Source organism: Tursiops truncatus, chromosome 15, assembly GCF_011762595.2.
Source record: "Tursiops truncatus isolate mTurTru1 chromosome 15, mTurTru1.mat.Y, whole genome shotgun sequence".
Taxonomy (NCBI): domain Eukaryota; kingdom Metazoa; phylum Chordata; class Mammalia; order Artiodactyla; family Delphinidae; genus Tursiops; species Tursiops truncatus.
In genome coordinates this window covers 18724576-18743268 of record NC_047048.1, presented here as the reverse complement: position 1 = coordinate 18743268, position 18693 = coordinate 18724576, and the positions used below count along the sequence as shown (strand labels likewise).

General features: G+C 40.4%; 1 protein-coding gene across 2 annotated transcripts in view; it reads left to right on the top strand.

Annotated features, from left to right (window-relative positions):
- The window catches only part of HS3ST4 (heparan sulfate-glucosamine 3-sulfotransferase 4), a 743578-nt gene that overhangs the window by 261914 nt on the left and 462971 nt on the right, over positions 1 to 18693 (top strand). For both annotated transcript variants that reach the window (XM_073792188.1, XM_073792189.1), the window contains one exon: positions 3593 to 3682. The gene's annotated coding sequence lies outside the window, so the exon portion shown is untranslated. The remainder of the gene's footprint in view (positions 1 to 3592; positions 3683 to 18693) is intronic.

Sequence of the window (18693 nt, the reverse complement as noted above, 5' to 3'; positions counted from 1 at the left end):
GATCTTATTGGCTTTATTCAATGATTCATGAATTGGACAGCATCCAATCTAGCAGATGCAAAGGAGCTCCAAAGAGCTGCACAAGGAAAGAGATTTTATAGGCAGAAGGAACAAGGAAGTTGGATAAGGCAAAAAGCCAATTGGTTATTGCAGGTTTACTAGGGAATGGCAGGGGTTTATCAGACGATTACCTAATTAATTCTCATCAAGTCATTTCTGAGTGGTTGGTTTAAGATTCCACTTCTGGGGACTTCCCTGGCAGTCCAGTGGTTAAGACTCTGTGCTTCCATTACAGGGAGCATGGGTTCGATCCCTGGCTGGGAACCTAATATCGCACAAGCCATGCAGCATAGCCAAAAAAACAGAAACAAAAACAGAAAAGATTCACTTCTGGGAGAGCTGAAACATTTATTGAATCTCGGTTTGGTGACATGGGACTTAGCACAAGTGATTCCATTTTGGGTCTGTTGTCTTGTCTTTAATGTCTATTATTAATATCATTATCAGGAAGGTCTCCTGGGCTACCTACAATGCCACAGACACGTGATGGTGTCTGCTCTTCATCGGAGTAAACAGTTGATCTTATTCATATATTTTATTTCACTTAATCTTTACAGCACACCCTATGAGATAGGTATTTATTATACCCAACTTACAAATAACAAACTTATTAAACCGTAGGGAGGCTAAGCAATGTCATACAGCAATTTAGCAATGAAGTTAGGATTCCCTGACTCTGAATCCCATTGCTTCCCACTCCACTGAGCTGCCTTTACTGATATCCTGATGCATTTACTGACGCCTTTACTGGGTTTCATGGGGCTCCAGATTTTAGCATCACCAGGTTGCATAAAAGAGCTCATCTTCTTTACATAGAGAGCACTTTTGGCCCAAGCAGAGGTTTTCCTTCATCCTGGATTCCCAGGTCACCAGGACAACTGAAATTATTTAAATTTTTTACCATTCCTCACTTTCACTTTTTACATTCTAAAACACCTCAAAAAGCCAGGCCTGTTGGGAGGATTCCACACAGCTCTCTGGGGGAGCATGTGAGTGGTTGGAAGGGTGGGTTTGAAGCCAAATTCTCCAGATCTTCCCCAGCCTGGCTTGTGTTTCATCACCTACAGCCCTGGGGCTTTGTGTCTGAGGCTGAATGTGGGGACGGGGGAGGGCTGGGTGTAAATTCTTCCACCCCCATCAGTGCTGCTGGGCCTCTGGGAGCACTGTAGAGATGCAGTCCATTAAGGAATTAGCTTGGTGCTAATGCTTTCCACTGAGAAGCTATTCTGCTGGGGCCTCCCGAGGGGTAGCTGAAAGTGTTTCATTCCTATTCATTCTATTCTCTGCATTCCCCAATTTAATGAGGTCTTTACTTTTGCCTTTAAAGAGTGCTCTCACCCCTATGGTGTCTAGCTGTTAGCTGGAATTTGAATACAGAAGGGAGCAGGGAAAGAAGGGAAGAGAGGGAGCACAAGGGTAACCCCACGTGCACTGAGAAGGAGCTGGCTATCTCTGGCTCCCCATCTTTGGTCAGCCCTGCTTCTGCCTTTCCTGAAATTCCAAATTTTGTGTCTCAAAGACCTCCCACCTACTGGCTGAACCATCCCCAGTTACAGAGCAGACTTCCTTGGGGGCACAGAGTTTGTTAATAGTCTCCACCCCCAGACCAGTAGGGATCAGAATAAATTCATATTCTCAGAAAATAGAGCCAACACAATAGCTGGGCCTCTGGCTGCCTCCACTGTCTCTGCTCCTTCCCAGGCTCTGTTGGCGGCACTCAGACAACCCTCACTGGACAGAGAGTTCCAGCAGATACTTGGATGCCCACAGAGTGTTGAAGGCAGAACTTCTGGAATATGGAGTTTCATTCAGTGTTTATTCCATTCAAGAGACAGGGCTTCTAGCTTGATCGACCTCCCAGTGATACTGCTAAATGCTCTAGATTCACCCTTAGCCTCAAGCTCAAAGCCAGCATAACTCTCCAGAGCCCTCTTTACTCTTGCTACTTGCACCCACAATGGGCAGGTCTCCCCATTCTATAACCACAACTTGTCAGACTCCTAAATATTCCCCAGGTGACTGAACTTCTTGTTACCATGGCCTAAGTGATCGCTTCCCCATCTTTTACAGATGCCTCCAAGCATTAGTGTTGAGAGAGTCATATAGCCCTGGACTTTGTCTACATTGTTTAGTTCCCCTCTCTGTGCCAAGTTAGTTTTATCAGTGCCAGTCCCAATTTCCTACCATCATCCTATGACATCAGAAGAAATCTCAGAAGCTGATTTTATTCTTTGCTCTCTGTTTGTATATCTTTATTATAACCAGTACATTTCTTTCAACCTGGAATGGACTTACCAATAACAGAATGGAACTGACCTTAGCTTCTGGAAGAACTCAATGCAGTAAGCCACTGCAGAAGACTGTCTTTACATAAGTTGCTGGTAATCAGTCACCAGGCATCAAATTCAGAGTCCCAGGCAATTTTTCAATGCCCACATGGTCTGAAAAAAAACACTTCTTGCATATAGAGCTTGGCCCAATTTTTACTTCATTCAAGAGATTGGGCCTCCATCTTCATTGGCTATGCTATAGTCCTCCCAGTGACCCTACTTAATGCCATAGACTCAGCTTTAGCCACAAGTTCAACCGCAGCCTGTCTAGAACACTTAGACATGCTCAGGTATTCAGAAACTGGGTCAACAGCAAGGAGAAGTAAACTAAGATACGGCATGATGGAAGATTGAGGCACCACCATGAAATCAGTCTGATCCCTGTCCAACTACAAGAGAGTGACAAACTCAGGCTGGGACTACCCTGTCAGTTAGTGTTCAAAGTCAGGCAGCTGTTGGCAGTGGTGTTATAGGAGAATGGTTCCTTCTTAATGTCACCTGACCTCATCTGAGGCTAAACATGGTTCTTTACTTTGGCTGCACATTAGAATCACCAAGGGAGCTTTAGATATATCAGATGCCTGGTCTCCATAAACAGAGATGATGACTTAATTGGCCTGGGCATTAGCAGTTTTGGAAAACTCCCCATGTCATTGTAATAGGCAAGTACGCAATGATGAGAACTACTGACCAAAAATGAATAGGACTCAGGTATTGATGGTGGCAACCAGACTGAAGGCTCTAGCTCTGACTTGGAAATGGAATATGAGGCAGAAGAAAAAAACAAACCTAATCATAGACTAGGCCAACCTAGATAAATTGGGTGATTTCTTCCAAATCCACCAGTTGCAGTCTAGCCAGGTCTTCCTCCCCAACCAACTGAAAGGCTGAGGTTCCTAGTGGACCACGAGAAAACTCCCTGGTGCGTTTTGGTTAAAGGACTGGACTGAACTGAGTTTAGGAGTGAAGGGCCTCACTGACCACACCTGGATGAGTCAGGGACTGACATTTTGGTAACATCACTCTTCCCATTAACATTACATCCTTAATATTATTCTCTGGCATAAAATCCTTCCAGGAGTCTCCTTTAAATTGTTACAATAAGAGGAGGCTATAGACCTGAGATGCATAGAAGATAAAATGGGCCATTGAAGAGCCTTATTTTTTGAGTGAAATGGACCAACTATATTCTTTTTACACAGTTAACCAGGAAAGAAAACCATCTGAAAACAAACCTTGCGGATGATGGCAATTTGCAGAGAGGAGATTGAGCCTGGAATGTGGTGTAGGAGGTAAGTAATGCTAACGGCCAATGATCCATTAGCTTGCGGAGTTGAGCAACTATTGGGTTTGCTACCAACCGCATCCAAGTGGGACCCTTTCAGGGACGTGCAGTGGCTGTCAGTCCTCGGAATAAAGCTGTGTGAGGCTGGTGGCTGTGTGAGCTGTCATTGGCTGGTTTCAATGAGCAGATGTTGCCTAACATAGCTCAGTCTCATTTCCATACAAGCTGCCCATGCCCATCCCAGGCAACCTCTGAGCAAGGGCCTTTGCTTCCCCACAATCGGCAGTGCCTTGGTTCTAGGTGAAAATGGACAGAGGCTGCAGGGGTTGCTCCTAAAACCGATTTGGGGGGAGGGAATAGATAAACTCACCACTTAATCATACACTTTTCTCATGGCTAACGTGTTGTCCCTCACAGTCTACTTTTTGCTGGGACAGTACAAAGAATCTTATGTTTATTTATATAGAATATTTATCAAGTGTCTACTTTGGGAAAGGACTATTGTAGGCACAGAGGATGGAGCAGTGAGCACAATAGATAAGCTTCTGCCTTCAGAGTGCTAATCGTCTAGTGGGAGACAAAAAAGAACCAGGGATACCTATAAATAAATAAATATCAGTAAGCATAAAAGCCACGAGGAAAACAATACAGGGTGACCTGAGTATCAAGAAGTCAGCACAGGGAATGATAGAAAAAATAGACTAATTGGACTTGATCAAAATGAAAAGCTTTTGTGCTGCCATGGAAGTGATGCAGTGACAAAGGCAACCTAATTTTTATTTTTTAAGTAAAGGGCCAATGATCTGAATAGATAGTTCTCCAAAGAAAATGTACAAGTGACCAATAAACACATGAAAAGTTGTTCAACATCATTAGCCATCAGTCAAGTACAATTTGAAACTGTAATAAGATACGACTTTACACCTATTAAGGGAGCTATAATAAAAAACACAGATGAGAAGTGTAAGCAAGGTCATGGAGAAATTGGAGCCCTCATATGCTGCTGGTGAGAATGTAAAAGGATGTGGCTACTTTGGAAAGGGTCTGGCAGTTCCCCCCCTTCCCCCGCAAAATTAAACATAGAGTTAGCATATGACCCAGCAGATCCACTCCTATATATATACTCAGGAGAAATGAAAACACGTGCCCACACGAACACTTGTATGTGAATGTTCCTAGCAGCATGACTGTAGTAGTCAAAAAGTGGAAACAACCCAGATGTCCATCGAATGATGAATGGATAAATAAAATGTGGTATACCTATACAATGGGATATTACTTGGCAATAAAAAGTAATGAAGTACTGATACATGCTACAACATGGATGAACCTTGAAAACATTATGCTAAGTGAAAGAGTCCACTCACAAAAGCTTCCGTTGTCTGATTCCATTTATATGAAATGTTCAGAAGGAGCAAAGCGACTGAGCCAGCAGGTAGACTAATGTTTGTCTAGGGACAGCAGGAAGTGGGGAGAAGGGGAGTGACTATGGGTTTTTGGAGGAGAGAGAAAAACGTTCTAAAATTGATTGTGGTGATAATTGCACAGCTTTGTGAAGATACTAAAAAACCACTGAATTGTATTCTGTACTTTAAATAGTGATGTTCTATGGCATATGAGTTACGGCTCAGTAAAGATTTTATTAAAAGAAGATGAAGAAGAAGGAGAATAAAGTAGCAGCATGTGCCCCCCCTCCAGCCATAGAAGGATTAAGGATTTGGGGGAAGCATTCTGTGCAGAGAGAATAGGTAATGTAAGTGTCCTAGCTTTTCTGTTTGATATTTTGTGGTAAAATAAAAAGAACATGGGTTTGGGGCCAGGCACATCATCGTCTGAATCCCATACTGACCATTTACCAAGATTAGCTTCCTTTAAAACTTTTTTTAAGCTTTCTTCTTTGAGAACTTACTGTGTACTAGATATTGCGCTAATAGATTTCCATGCACTGATGTAATTTCCTCCGAGGGAGGTGGTATTATCTTCTTCTTACAGGAAGATGAGACCCAAAGTGCCTGTAACCACTACATGATACTGAGGGAATGACCTGGGATATGCACATCATCTTCTTGGCTCTTAAGTATCTCATTTATGAAGTGGAGATAATATCTACCCAACATGGCCCTGTAGATGGAAACCCATGTGTACCTAGCAGTGTGCCTAGAATTACTTTAGAAGTTTTTTTTAAGTTTTTATATTAAAAAAAATTTATATGATTATTTTTATGAATGTCTTATTTCCACATTCTATTGTGAGCATTTTTAAGAAGTGGCAATGATTTACATGCCTTTCTAATTTTAACCTTATGGTACAACAAAACTGGGTTTGGTATTTGTGGCAGGTTAAATAATGGCTTTCCCCTCAAAAGATATGTCCAAATCCTAACTTCCAGATCCTGAGAATGTTACTTTATTTGGAAAAAAGTTCTTTGCAGATGTAATTAAGATAAAGATCTTGAGATGAGATCATTCTGGATTACCCATATGGGACCTAAATAGAAAGACAAGTGTCTCTATTAAAGACACAGACACCAAGGAGAAAGCCATGTGAAAATAAAAGCAGAGGCTGCAGTTATATATTCACAATCTAAAGAACACCTGGAGCTGCTAGAAACTGGAAAGAGCAAAGAAAAATCAGAGTGGGGCTCAACCAACACCTTGATTTCAGACTTCTAGCCTCCAGAACTGTGAGATAATACATTTCTGTTGTGTTAGGCCACCCAGTTTGTTACAGCATCCATAGGAAACTAATATGGTACTTATGAAGAGTTAGATTATGAATAAATAAATATTAGATTATGAATAAATAGCTATTGATTGATTGAGGGTGTTAACAACAAAGGCCACCAAGAAACAAGGAATAAAGGGAGGATTGTAATTAGTAATTTTTGAGCACAAGACACTGTCGTGATACTTTCACAGCTATTAACTTCTCTCTCGCTGGAGCCAGTCAGTATGGTTAATTGTATGGATTTTGAAGTTAGAGCCAGGCTCAAGCCTTGCTCCCACCACCTATTTTATATATGATACCAGGCAATCAGTGTCATTTATGTATATCTCAGTTCCTCCATCTGTAAAATGGGAAAAATCATTGCATCTAAGGTGGCTGTGTAGAGTAATGAGAAGTAAAAATATTTGAGACAAGCTATTTCTCTGATGAAACAGACAGTAGGGTCTTGAAAGGCTAACACTCCTACACAGAGATGAGCTCTAGACAGACATTGCTCCCAGAATTTAGTTATAGATTTTCAGCAGTCTGATTATGATAGGCCCAGGCATGGTTTTCTTCATATATGTTTTGTTTGCTGACCTCCTTGATTCTGTAAATTTATGTGTTTCACCAAATTTTGGAAGTTTTTAGCCACTATTTCTTCAAATTATTTTTTCTACTCTTTGTTTCAGCAACTCTAAAAATCCATATATTAGATCTTTTGATTCCCACACTCCCAAAAGTCCCTGTACATTTTTTCCAGTATTTTTTCTGTCTTTTCTTCATTTTAGGTAATCTTTATTTATCTATCTTCAAGTTTACTTTTACTGACTCTTTTCTATGTCATCTCCATTCTGTTATTAACCCCATCCAATAAATTCTAATTTCAGATACCATGTTTTTAGTTCTAAAATTTCCAGCTGATCCTTTTTCATATTTTCAATTTCTCTGAGTTATCCTATCTTTTCATTCATTATGAGAATATTTTCCTTTACCTGTGGAGCATATTTATACCATTTTAAAGTCCTTGTCTGATCATTTTATTTTTTATTTTTTAAATTTATTTATTCATTATTTTTGGCTGTGTTGGGTCTTTGTTGCTGCGTGCGGGCTTTCTCTAGTTGCGGCGAGCAGGGCTTACTCTTCGTTGTGGTGCACGGGCTTCTCATTGTGGTGGCTTCTCTTGCTGTGGAGCATGGGCTCTAGGCATGTGGGCTTCAGTAGTTGTGGCACGTGGGCTCAGTAGTTGTGGCTCACGGGTTCTAGAGCGCAGGATCAGTAGTTGTGGCGCACAGGCTTAGTTGCTCTGCAGCATGTGGGATCTTCCCGGACCAGGGCTCAAACCTGTGTCCCCTGCATTGGCAGGTGGATTCTTAACCACTGTGCCGCCAGGGAAGCCCTGGTAATTTTAATACTTGAGACATCTCAGTGTTGGCCTCCGTTGACTGTCTTTTTTTTTTTTTTTTTTTTTGAGAATGGGTCACATTTTCTTTATTGTGTATATGTTGACTGGTTTGGAGTTGTGTTCTGGACATTGTGAATGCTGCGAATTCAGTTATATTTCTCCAAAGAGTATTAATGTGTATAACCTGCATTAATTTGGTTAGGTGGGTGGCAACTCAAATCTCAGTTTTAATATTTTATATTTAGCTGGGCTATTTATAGCCCATGCATATGTGGTTCAGGCCTGAGACTTGGGGCAGAATCTGTATGCAGAATTTAGTGTTATTCTTCTCTGATTCTCTCCTTATTTTGAGATTGCCTCCTCAGTCTTCAGCAGCCATAGTTGCTCCAGGTTCCATCCCTTTGTTCCTTAGGTCAGAAAATTGGGTTTTCTATGGTTTTAGATTCCCTAAATTATGACTGGAGTCTGCCATCAGGTCAAAGCCCCTATCCCCAGTGGGAAACTCACTTTATCATGATTTCATCTTCCAGGTTTTGACTCTCCTCCAAAATCTTTTGCCTTTGTTCACACTCTAGACTCTTCAGGTGGTTGTCTTAGGGGGTACTTTGTCCCAAGTTTATAGCTGTTTTCTGTAGGAGCATCAGTCTATTGAAACTTACTCCTTCATCATGGAGATAGAATCTTGCATTTAGCTATAGGTGGAAAATATAAGAAGCACTTAAATAACGTCTAGCCCAAGGTAATCCTCAATAATAATCACTACTTATTATTCTCATCATAACAGTGTGTAGGATTAGCATTATTATTCCCATTGTGCAGATTAAGAGTAAGGGCTCAGAGAGGTTAAGTAACTTACCCAGCATCTTATAGCTAGTAATTTGAGATTTATCAAAAGGAGTACATTTCAGTTTGGAGTTTTGGCTAGATATTTCCATTCCTGTTCTCTCTTGAATCTTCAATGACCTTGAATATCTAAGATTCATTGATTTCCATCTGTAAATGGAGATTCATAACTGTGCTGCTGAACCCCTGATGCTACTTTTCATGAAGAGAAATGAGCTTGAAGAATGTCAGGCTCAGGTTCACCTTATGAGCAGATATAATAAATAACCACAATGACTATTTAAATGGGGATGAGAAAATGACCCAAAGCCTTTACTTGGCTACCACAAAGACACTCAGCTCCTCCTTTTATTAACTATGTGGCATTGATCAGTAATTTCTCCTTGAGTCTCAGTTTCTTCATCTGCGAATCGGGTGTAATAATTCCTAATCCCCACGCTGGGAGAGAATTCAGTGAGAAAGCTGACTTCCCCATGCCGGACTTTGTCCTTCACAAATGGCAGGATAGATTTAAGTTAGCAGAATTGGAATAGTGACTCCATAGGCAGTCCAAAGAAAGAGGAAACAGAAGTCAGTGGCACAGAGGAGACCAATAGTTTCTCTGGGGTTTCCTGTGGTATGGTTTTCCTTTTCAGATGGCTGGGAATGAGGCTTCTGCTTGCTGGGGAGGCCAGTCCTCGACAACAGTCCGTTCTCCTCACTGCCACACACGACCACTTTTCCCCTTGAGTGGTCTCTGGCTTTGGCAAACAATTAGGCAATGGACAACAAGACTGCACATGGTTTCTGGGGAGGTGGCTTCTTCTTATTACTTGACGCTTCATTTTTATTTTTAGTTTTCTTATCTTTGCTCTCATCCCAGGGGAATCTTCACATATGCTGTATTACTAAATTCTTGCAATGGAGCAATGGAACAATGGAATAAGTGATAAAAAGTAGATTTTGTAATTCCCCAGTCTCTCTTGGGATGGGCTTGAATAGTCCAATCCTTTGGACTTATATTTGGAAATATTGGTTCATCTAAAGTTTATCACATAGGTTTTATTATCCCCCATTTAACAAATAAGGAAACTGAGAGGCAGAGATGGTATAACTTGTGCCAATCTCCACAGCTTCTTAGCGCAGAGCAGGTATTCAATGACATTAAGGGCCATGGAAAATTGAATGTAGCCGGAGGAACACCATTTCTTTAGACTCTGTCTCTGGCTTTTACTTATAACTTTATAGCTGCAGTCTAGATTAGAGACTTAATTTTATATTTTCTCAAAGATTTTGCTTTGGATTTTTTGTATGGGAACTTGGAGGGTGAGAACCCAGTGTGTGCATCCCTTTCAATTTGGAGATTGCATTTTACATGTCTGTGGGATGATACAAGAATAGACTTATACTAAACTGTTTATTTCAGGTCTGTTTACACTTCCCATTTTATTTCTGACACATAGCTCTTTTTTCTACTGCATCACAGCTCCGTCCTTTCCAGCACAATTCTTTCCTGTCTTCTGTATGCCCAGGAACCACATAAACAAATAAAAGACATAGAGCAGCACATGTAGACAGTGTCCTCTGAAAGTTGAAGTGAAATCCCCCGAGATGAAAACCTCAGTTCTCCAAACAGGCTCACCTCTTCCCCCACATGGCTCTGCTAAAGGATTTGTCTGGGAAGGTCTCTGAGTCCATGTCTGTTTGGTGACAGCTGTCCAAATGTAAGAGGTGTTATGCATTTGGAGAATGAAGTTATTTGGCTGAATTGATGGTGTGTGACCATGAGTGTCAGATGTCTGTTTTTGTGCTGGGCATTACATCCTTACTTCTTTTGGTTTCCAAAGCAGACATGTTGGAGAGAGATGAATTTGAGGCAAACATCATTTTCCTTTGTAGGAAAGAATAATATTATTCCCAGCATGTGAAGTCCTGCCAGGAGGGTATCTCCTAGAGTACAAAAGGAATCAATGCAAAAGGACACAGTAAGAGCTAGTCAAACTCTCTTTCTTAAAATTACAGTAGAAAATGAATAGAAGGGACCTTGCCAGAACTCAACCATCATTTACTGGTTTCGAAGGGGAATGGCTGGAGGCTGGAAGACGTCTGAGAAACATTGGAGTCTAAATCCCTTTTCACTACTCTTGAACTTTGCAGAGCTCGGAGGCCTCAGAGAGAGAGTGGAGATACAGCGCTAGGAAAGGGAGCCAGCTGTTACCACGTGTGCATGGGGTGAAGACAGGCCAAACAGAAGATGTCAAATTCTAGGTGATTGCTAGGTTAAGAAGTTGTAGAGAATATCAGTATGATGGTTGGGTTATTGGACTGCATAGCTCTTAGTATGTCTTCCTAACCTGAGAATATTTGATTGTGTGAGTTAGACCAAAGTTAATTCACTCTATATTCAAGTTCTCTGTTGCTCTACAGGTTTTGATCAACTGCCCCAAGGGAATGAGATGGAATATACACCAGAAACATGCTTTCAGAGAGAGTGAAGAATTGATATAAGTTATAATTCAACAAATTACATATATTTGAACACCCACTGTATACTAAGTCATGAGATTCCAAAGATGAAGAATAGATCATCAAATTTTAGATGGACTTAAAGTCAGGTAGCAAAGAAAGACAGTATATAGTGTCTTTATATACTTAGGGTATAGTGTGATTAAATGCTTTAATAGACCACTACTTACAGTGCTTGGAAACACAGATGAAGAATAATTAATCGGCCTCATGGAAAGCTAGAGAGAGGAGATGATTTTTTTCTGGGCCTTGAGTATTAACTCATGATATTAACTCATCAGACATTATGAGAAGAGAGAAAGTAATGTAATATGACAGAAACATGCAGTTAGGTAAGGGAATGGTCAGTCATCAAAGTGGAAAGATTGGTTGAAGCCAAGTTTTTTTGCCATGCTGAGGAATTAGTACTTCATTCTGCAGGAACTGGGGAGCCATTAAATTTACCTCTTAGAAACCCCATAATGGCAACATATCAAAATGGACTGAAGACTTCTAAGTAACATGGTAAGGGGAGTACATCAGAGATCTCTGCCCTCCAGTCCAAAAACATAGAAATGATCAATAAAATGCTTTGAAAATATAAAAATATATAGATGTGCTACAAATAAGCAAAAATAAACAACAAAAATACCTCCTGCCTTTTTCAATTCAGAATTGAATTCAGAATTCAACCGCAGGCTGTTGGTGGTTTCTTCATTCTGGTTCCTACTGATCACCACCAAAGATTTCAAAAAACTCAGAAGCATTCAAATCTTATTAGATTAATAGATCCCCAGAACTTATTCATCTTGCATAACTGGAACTTTTTGCCCTTGACCAGCATCTCCCCATTTCATGTACAGCACTATGACTGCAGTTAATAATACTGTATTAGAACCTATAGGGGGAAAGAATCTGAAAAAGAATATATATATGTATAACTGAATCACTGTGCTGTACACCTGAAACTAACATGACATTGTAAATCAACTATACTTCAATTAAAATAAGTTTTAAAAAATACTATATTTGGGCTTCCCTGGTGGCGCAGCGGTTGAGAGCCCGCCTGCCGATGCAGGGGACACGGGTTCGTGCCCCGGTCCGGGAAGATCCCACATGCCGCGGAGCGGTTGGACCCGTGAGCCATGGCCGCTGAGCCTGCCCGTCCGGAGCCTGTGCTCCGCAACGGGAGAGGCCACAGCAGTGAGAGGCCCACGTACCGCAAAAAAAAAAAAAAAAAAAAGGGAAAAAAAAATACTATATTTGATACTTGAAATTTGCTAAGGGGGTAGATATTAAGTATTTTGTTTTGTTTTGTTTTTGTTTTTTGGGGGGCTGAGCCATGCCGCTTACGGGGATCTTAGTTCCCCAACCAGGGATGGAACCTGTGCCCCCTGCAGTGGAAGTGCAAAGTCTCAACCACTGGACCACCAGGGGATTCCGGATCCTAAGTGTTCTTACCACAAAAAAGAAAAAGAAAATGGTAACTATGTGAGGTGATGGATGTGTTAATTAGCGTGATTGTGGTGGTTATTCACAATGTATATGTACATTAAAACATCAACTTGTACATCTCAAATATAAACAACTTTTATCTGTCAATTATACCTTAGTAAAACTGGAAAAGAAACTAATAGGAATAACTATTTTAACTGCTCTCTATTCTGTGCCGATCTAATGAAGATTAAGGGGTCCTTTCACATTCTTTGCTTTCAGATTCTTAAAGCAGAAATGTTATATGATTCTAAGAGAGGGACTCCTAATCATTTTCTGTGCCATCGGCCCCTTTAGGAGTTTGGTGAAACCTGTAGACTCCTTCTCAAAATAATGTTTTTAAGTACTTAAAATAAAATACATAAGGGAAACTAATTATGTTGAAATACAGTTATCAATTACAGAAAGAACCCCAAATCTGTAATATGGGAATATATGTGCTTTTAATTAACATATTAAATAAAAAAGATCCAGCTGTGGGTCTAATAACTCATTTTAAAGTGAGGAAGAGCATCAATAATATTTCTATATATCTTTAACAGCGGTAAAATGGTACGAAAATATCTGTGATTTTTATTAATGACAGAGTCACGGATACTAGTAAGAGTCATACTCAGAATTCAAATTTACACCTTTAGTTTGAGAATCAAACCCCACATAAGGCTTCTATGAAATCATTTCCAATGTTGACCCAGCAGATTTTGTGCACCTATTAGTGGTGGGGCATGTCCAATGACTATATGAATACCTGACACAAGGAAGGTACTCAATAGATATTTATTGATGAATGAATGAGTGAATGAATGAATGGAGCTGATCTACCTGAAGAACAAGCAAAGGAAAGTATTCTTCCCTCCTGCCCACACTTTCTGTCTCTGTCCTCTTCCTCATTCCTTCTCATCCCCACTTGTATATGCACACATCACTGCACTGATATTTATTGGGCAGATACTGTATTAAAGTCACTGTACTAGGATTTGTGGTTGACACTCAGATGAATGAACAAGTTATAAATCTGGCCCTAAGATAGACATAGTCTGGGAGGATGTGATGGGAACCCAGAAAAACCGTCCTCATGTTCAGCACATGACAATGTTTTATTGATTGCCTATTTTTTCCTTAAGCATTCCTATAAAACCTGGGAAACCATCAAGGCAAATCTCAAAGTTGGCAATAATGAAATAGCAGCCAGGTTGCAGTCTCTGAAAAAGAAACCTGTCACACACAGGGCCTTTTCAAACCATGCAATTTGCAAAGCTGAGTTTGGAAGAAGTAGGTCAGTTTGCAGAGTTAGCTGCCATAAGATTCTGCAAACAGCTGCCTTAGCTGGAACCTGTGTTAGCCAGGGAAAAATCACAGATGGGACATCTTTAAAATATGCCATAGAGTGGGGCTTGCTATTGGATTTTCTAAAGATTGTTTTATGAGATGTTTCCATACTGACTTTTTGAGAAATAGGTCACTTCTCCCACAAAATTTGATAATATCTGATTGGATGTGCAGACTTCCTTCTGTATGCTACCTCTAAACTTTCAGTAACCCCGCTCTACTGGTGGTTGATGAAGACAGCTACACAAGGGCAAATGTGGTGCTGGTTGGTTGTTGGGGAGACCTTTCCTCCTTCCACAGTGGTCAGCTGGCCTGTCAAGTGTAGATCCACAGCAGAACAGAAAATCCTGCCTGTTTTCCATTTTCCTGGTGAAGAAGTCCATAATCTAGAAGAGGGGTTGGCAAACAATGGCCCAAGGGCCACTGCCTGCTTTTGTCAACAAAGTTTTATTGGAATGTGGCCACACCCATTCATTTAAATTTTGTGGACAGCTGCTTTCATGCTACAACAAAAGACTTGAGTGGTTGTGACAGATACTTTAAGGCCTACAAACCTAAAATATTTACTCTCGCTCTTATTATAGAAAAAGCTTGCCAACACTTGCTTTAAAAGGCCAACAGTTCAGATGTGTCCTCTTGCTCATGGGATGGCTGGGATTCCCAGGACATGTTTGGGAATGCTGGGAAGCAATCTTATGGGCTGACTTAATTCAAACTTGCTTTCCTTTTTCAATCTTAAGCCCTGTAAAGATGCTAGAGGCTATCAAAATCTGCCCCATCTAAAGAGGAAGTATTTTTATTTTGTATAGGTATAGGTAAAATAAGAAAGGTCCATAAATAACTATAACATAAAGATCAAAGTAGTAAGAGAGATACAGACAAAAGCACTCTCGGAGCGCAGTCTGGGAAAAACTACTTCAGACTTAGGGGAACAGAAAAATCTTTACAGGAAAAAAAAAGTATTTAATCCAGGCTTTGAAGCATGAATAGATCTGAACAAGAACCTTATTAAAAGGATCAGAATCACAGATCACATATGATCTGTGAGGATTGGGGGAGATCATCCAATCTCTTGGGTCTTCTACATTCATCTATCTATGCATCCAACAAATATTTATTAATTTTCTACTAGGTCACAGGCATGGAATTATGGAGATCCAAAAACAATGGTCCAACTCTTCTCCCTCTTCTCTCAATTTCTAAGGTCTTGCCAAAAATGACCCAAGGAGTACACAAAGAGATGTATAAGGGAAATTAGAGAAGATGGCGTATACATGCTACAAACATCAAGAAATTTCTCCTAGAATTAGAGAAGCTAGGACTAGATTAAAGGCAGTGTGATGGCTAATTTTATGTGTCAACTTGACTGGACAATGGGATGCTTGGGATTGCTGGTAAAATATTATTTCTGGATGTGAGAGTCTGTGAGAGTCTCTAGAAGAGATTAGCATTTGAAACAGTAGACTGAGTAAAGAAGATCTGTTCTCACCAATGTGGGTGAGCATCATGCAATCTGCTGAGGTCCCACATAGAGCAAAAAGGCAGAGGAAAGGTGAATTCTTTCTCTCTCTTCTTGAGCTGGGACATCCATCTTCTCCTGCCCTTGGCCATCCCCGCTGTTCTCAGGCTTTCAGGCTTTGGGACTTACCCTAGCAGCTCCCCCTTTTCAGGACTTAGGGCTCTGACTCAATTACACCACCAGCTTTTCTGGTTCTCCAGCTTGCAGACAGTATATCATGGAGCTTCTCAGCCTTCATAATTATGTGAGCCAATTCCCACAATAAATCTCTTTTATACCTATATGTATTCTATAGGTTCTGTTTCTCTAGGGAAGCTTGACTATTACAAGAAGGCAGCAAAGGTCACAATAAGAGATGTGCAAAGTTAAGAAGAACACTGAACTGCTTTTCAAATGTGAAGAGGAACTGTCTAGAGGGAAGGATAAATCATGGTATGTAGGGGAAAAACTACATATGAATTTCATTTGTCAGTCAAGAAGCTGCTGCTTCCATGGTCAAAGGTGGTAACAGCTAACGGAAGCTGGAAAACAAGAAGACTTGTCCATGACATAGTATGATTTCCCCTGATCCAGTTGGCAGCATCACTAGGAAGGTCAGTAGAACCACTGTGTCTACTTGAAACAGAGGTTAAGATTCATAGACTATAAAATGAACACAACTGGTGCCCAGCTCAGTAGCTTTTCCAAATACAAAGAAAAAGTAAGGCAGAGACCTTCTATAACACCGTGATTCTTATCCAATCTGTACAGTCTGTTAGATCCTGTAACTGATAATGAAAAAAATCATGATGCTATTGAAGCGTCCAGATGGACAGGAGAGAACTTAAGGAGATGGCTCACACTATCTTTCATAAATATGAGGCAAGGATCGAAATATCTTCCATCAAGCCTAAAAAATAAGAAAAAGAAACAACTTGAGACCCACGGAAAGATATTTCAACATAAAAAAGGAAAGAAAATATAAGATTCAAAAGAAGATATCTTTAGAAAAAAATAGAAGTACATTTTAGGTAACACGTACTTTCCACTCTCTATGAAGTGAAAGTAGAAAGACAGGATGATATCACAGCAGCCTGTGATGAAATTGTAGCCTGGGATAAAGGGAAAATACAAGAAAACCAATAATGGCAGTGCAGAATGTTAAATGACATTAGAAAACTAAGTCGGTGATATATGACTCATAAACTTGGGAAGCTCTAGAATGCAGAATACAAGAAAAGGCAATGAAAACAAAGAGAAGAATGTTACAACTTATGTCTAGAGGCTAGAGGCTGGAGATTCATGATACAAAGAATTAGTTGTTGGGAGAAAGAGAGAGAATGAATTTTATATAATAAAGACAAAACTGAATACAGAACTCCTGAACAGAGAATGAACCAAACCTACTGACGTACAGGTTTCAGCTAGTTGTGGGAAAATTTAACAGAAAGAAATGAACTCTGGGCTATCTTTCAGGACAAAGAAAATTCTATAAGCATAAAGAGTGTATGAAAATGATTACCTACAAAGGCAGATTATTAGGCTGGCAGGTTTTTTTAATATTGCCTTTCCCTTTCCTCATTCTTGAAAAAGAAGAAATCTTTCCAGGCTCAGGAGTTCATAAAAATCCCACATTAAAAACTTTTTTTTCTCTGTTTACCCTTATGGTATCTGAATCCCCTCCATCCATTCATCCAACCACCCATGCATTCTTCATCCATCCAACGAATATTTATTGAGCACCGACTCTGTGCCAAGTACTGTTCTAGACACTGCAGTTATATCAACAGACAAAAGAGACCAAGTTCCTACTCATGTGGGAACTATATCCTAGTTGCGGGGAGGAAAATCATTAACAAATATGTGTGATAAGTGCTATGGAAGGGAAACAAAGCAGCCTCAAGGAAGAGGGGCAAACAGCTCTTCCCTAATAAGTTGGCATTTGCGCAGAAACCCAACAAAATTGAGGAAACAACCCTGGCAGATATATCCTAGGGAAGAAGGAACCATAAGTACAAATGACTTGAGATAGAAATGGGCTTGTCTGGAGTGTTTGAAGAAGAGCAAGAGGTGTGTTTGGCTGAAGCAGAATGAGAGAGAGGAGAGTGGTTAGGATAGGAACTCAGACACATAGGTGGGTAGGGGTTCGACCACTACGGCTTTGAGACAATGGTTAGGAGTTTGAATTTTATATCCAAGTGACATGAGAACCATCCGTAGCATTTTGAGCAGGAGTGACATGATCTGACTTACATTTTAAAGGAATCTCAGTGGCTTCTGTTTGCAAGATAGACTATGGGAGGCAACAAGGGAAGGAGCAGGGAGACCCTTGGGGAGCCACTGAAGAAGCCCAAGAGGGAGAGAAAGATGGGTTGGAGCTGATGAGATCTTCCCAAACTGCCAACCAAAGGCAGGGTGTAGCGCTCCAGTCAAATCCTGTTTGTATTCAGCTCCTTTCCTCGTGAACCCCTATCCTCTGAACTGACATCTTCCTCCTAAACCCACGGCCAGCTTTCACACATCTCTGAACTGAAATTCTACCTGTAAAGCAGCAATTGCTGTCACGTGTGGCTACCAGACTGGTACCATGTGGTACAACACCTCCACAAGTTCAATCCACTTCCACTGTCCTCTCAGACTTGCCCCTCTGTCTGAATGTAGGAATATGTTGGGCCGTCCTTGAAGTAGGGTTGACCAGTTCTCTGATGGTTATAGTCCCCACATCCCTGAGCCAGGGGAAGTACTGGACTGGTGAAAATTTGTTTTACCTTTTTCTGGTGCTCTTGCTTTCATGAATCAACAGAAACAGAAACCCAAGCAGGTCTTAATTTTTATAAGTTTAGATCCATTTACCCTATAATTGAATTAAATTCTCCCCAGATTTAGGCATTGAAGATTTTTGTATGTTTTATTTATTTTTGCTGTAAATATTCATCTTTAGTGTCTTTGTCATTTTTAGAGAGTAGAAAGGCGAGCCTATACCTGAAGCTGTTAATCATTGACCATATTAAACCGGATATTACCCACATTGTACTTAACAGTGCAAAGTAAGACAGTAGAGGCTATCCCACTGCAGTCAGGGTCAAGACAAGAATGGCAGCCATTATCACTATTATAAGCATTTCCACAACAGAATAAGTTTTCAAAACAAGAATTAGATAAACACGACTAATTAATTAGGGAACACAGTTTATACCATGTGGTCCACTAAAGTTACAATAAAATCTCCATTTCTATATATGCATAGAGAAAAAAGCTG